The following is a 4,082-nucleotide window of genomic DNA, read 5'->3' as shown; positions in this document are numbered from 1 at the left end:
TTGTTTAATTTTTTTTTTTAGATAATTTTTAGATTTAAACCGTTTTCTTTTGTAGGTATTTTGAATTATTTATTTAAATAGTATTTCCAGTTGTTAAACGTTTTACAGATGCACTGCTACTAAACTTAATTGAAACTGAACAAAAGTTGTATTCTAAAATTGTGTTTATTCCAGTTTTGATTGTATATTTACAAAATTTAGCAAAAAAAAAGGAAAAAATATGCAAATGTCAACACAAATTATTTGTCCGTCACAATTTCATTAAAATATTTTTTTCTCTCTACGGGATTGCAAAAAAAAAAAAAAAATAGAAAATATATACAACAATAATACAAACGTACTTAGTTTTGGTTCATTGTCATCATCATCTAAACTGAGGGTAATAATGATGTTTGTAAACATCATGACGATGATTATATTTACAGCATCCATTCATAATCACTTTTTTATTTTTATATACTAAACATTTTTATTTATTTATATTGGTTTGTTTATATACAAACTTTTTATTAAGGTTTCATTATCAATATCATCATCATCATTATCATCATCATATTTTTTGTAAACATAAATACATATGTATGTACATCATATATAAATATTTATGTATGTCCCGGTAGTTAAGCAAGTAGTCAATGTATCCCTTATAATTGTCACTAATGTCCGATCACTGGACTGACTCCAATTAATATATTTTGGAACATTTGACACGTAGGCATGTGCTATTTGTAGTGCAGAGAAAAGTCAATTGGCTACATTATACTTCCCATGTAGGGTTCCTACACTTGAAAAAATTTCCGGGAATATTTTTTGAGCAATTTTCGGGACATTTTTGTCGGAATTTTTCGAGAATTTCTTTATAAAGTTGTAATGTTCAGATTTGTTATGATGGCCAAATTTGACGCTAATCATTCCATTGTATCCATAATATTTTTAGGTTCTAGCAGGAGGTAGTCAGTTGGTAAAGAAGAATTACGATTGAAATATACGAATTCTTGTCACACAACTACAATTATTCAGCCATAGCAGATCAATCAATTACAAATTCTAACGATATTCATATTTAGAGAAAATAATAACAATAATAGTGGTTTAATTTTTTTTATAAACTATATGATTTGAAGCAAACTACGCATATTTTACAGATTTTAAATAGTCGGAGTTCTTACGTTTTTTTGAAAAAAAACAATAGAATTTATTGATTTTATACCTAATAAAAATACCTGTATGACAAATTCGGTCAAATTCCACTATTATAATATAATCCCTTGAAAGTGTTGGACCAAAATTGGACCTCTTGAAAAGCTTTTTTAATGAAATGAATGAAAAGCTTTTTTAATTTACTCCCGGGAGGTGAAAAAGTCCGGGATATTAGGAACCCTAATCCCATGTAATTTTTCAGGGATTTTTCAAAGCTGAACCTGCATTTGTGTTGGTGAGTGAGTGAGAATTGCACTGAAAGACAATTTCACTGAACTAACAAAAAGATGTCAATAAAATTGTCTGCGACAAAATAATTAATAATTTTCGTTTTTTTTTTTTTAATTTGGTTTCAAAGCTAATCAAATTGTTCACAGAAGTTAAATGAAGGGGAAAGCGAAACAAGACTTCAATGATTTTTTCAAATTCGAAATATATTAAACAATCCAAATATTTACATAAATACATACAGTGAGTGTCACTCAAAATCGTACAACATATTTTTTTTTTATTTAAATATGAAATTATACAGGCAATAATAGGTGATTATATAAAAAATTAAAAGTCATTTTATTAATTGGAACAAAAAGTATGTATTTCAACAAAAAAGTTAACTAAACCTCAATTCGTTAAAGAAATATTGATAAAAATTAAAGAACATCACAAAATTCATATTTCACTTAAATTCGTACAATTATATTAAATTATAATTAAAACTTTAAAAAATAAAAAAAATTTTAATATTAAATAATCCTAATACTTTGTAGGGTAGCATTTGCTATTTTTTAGTGCCTTTACGATTTTAAATGAAGCGTTGATATTCTGGGCACTGACAGTCTTACCCAATTTTTTTTATTTGTGGATAAGGGCAATTAAAATTATACCCAATTTTCTGATAGGTAATAGCACACACAATATAAAAATAGCATTTTAAAATATTTCCAAAACATCAACTTTCTAAAACTAATGAATAAAATATGACTACGATGGTGTACGATTTTAAGTGACATTCACTGTATGTATGTGGTTAGCTAGCACAATTGTGCTATGAAATGGACATATATAAATGCTCTAAATAATCTTTGATTTCAATTCAATTTTTTAGTTTTCAAATAAAATCTAGGAGGCTGGAAAAAACAATATTTCAATTTACCTTTATATCGTGAAACAATCAATCAGGTATAATTATGGAGAGTCATTCCCAATTGGATCTCCGTTGCCTTTCTCTAACAACTTCTGTTCAATATTTTCATGGTAATTCAATTGTGAGTCGACTTGTGTCAATTCAATTTTAGCATTAGTGTTTATAAACCGGTTAAACGAAAACCCGGTTTTTCTTCGAAATCTCGGTTTTTTGCGAACCGGTTAATTTAAAATGTTGATATTCGGTTAACACTTTCAGCCACGCTTTTTGTGTATAAGTTTAAAATCAAAACAATTGCATTTTTATTTTAATCAAGGTTATTTTATTATAAAATGTAAGAAAAAATTAATCAAAACGTGAAAAAACCACCCCATTCCAAGGTTTTTTTTTGGAGTGAAGTGGTTAGTTTACTAACCACCGTGGCGGTTGGCATTAAAAATAACTATGATAAAATTTTTTTTCGTATAAATTTTTTTGAAATCGAATATTTTTGACTAAATTTTCTGACCAAACAACCGAAATATCAAAGTAACACTGAATTCGATGAACAATAAACACTCTGTGCTTTTTTTTATTGAGTCTCTTAAAAAACTGATTTTTTCCAATATTTTCAAATTAATATATTTATCCAGACCAGACCACCCTGACAGCAAAGTTTTGCAAAAAATCATAAACGATGACTTCAAAAAATATAATTGTTTAGCAATTATTGTTTAGTTTTAAAGACTATAGAAAATGTGGTTAGTAAACTGACCACCCAACCGCAAAAAGTTAACCGGTTTATATCGCTCGGTTAACCGGTTTTAAAAATTTGGGACTAAAGTATATATTTATATATATATTCATATTTATATTCATTGTATACACCTTATATCATAAACTGCTGATATTCAATATGAACCTCTTTCGATACAAATTTTAAAGAATTACAATGATTCTAAATAGAAGCGGACGATGAGTTTACACAAAAACTTTTTCAACATTAATTGCACATAATGAAACTATTAAAAATTAAATTCCGCATTATTATAAAAGTTTAGGATAAATCCTACTAATGATTCATTAAAAACTTAGTGATGATTTTACCAAACGTTAAATTGAATTTGATGTACGTATTTTATTAATCATTTCGTAAATTTCGTACATTTTGTACTTTTCAGATATAAACGGTCTAAAATCCATGATTTGAAATATTTTTGAAATCTGATAATGGAGTTTTATTAATTATTTGGTATGATTTGTAATGACAAATAATCACAGTTAAGAAGAAGTGCGTCTCCATTATGGGACTTGAAACATTTCCTCTTTCATATCAGAAAGTCGAGGTGATAATACATTTTTAAAATTATTAAATATGTATTTAATTAAAAAAATTGTGATTTACTTATTCTGGTTCAGATTTAAAGAATAAACCAATAATTAAAACAAGTAACATACTTATACTCAATTCCATTTGTCTGAGATAATAATTTTGAAATTTTTACAAAATAAAATGGACTTAGCATAGTTATTTTAGAATAACCATTCCTGACTAATAAAAACAAAAATGTTAAAGCTGTGTATACATCATTGGACATTTTATATTTTCTTCATACATATGTCGGTTAACCGGTTTTGAAATAAAATACATATGTATGCGCGAAATTGACCGCATTTTTTGGAGGAGTTAAAATAATAAGAACATGTTCTTATTCTGAATGAAAAAAGTTTTGAAAAAACTCATATTCGATTAATAATA

Source organism: Calliphora vicina, chromosome 1 (genome assembly GCF_958450345.1).
Source record: "Calliphora vicina chromosome 1, idCalVici1.1, whole genome shotgun sequence".
In the NCBI taxonomy this organism is placed as follows: Eukaryota; Metazoa; Arthropoda; class Insecta; order Diptera; family Calliphoridae; genus Calliphora; species Calliphora vicina.
The sequence above is the reverse complement of the archived record's forward strand: the minus strand, read 5'-3'. Positions refer to the sequence as shown.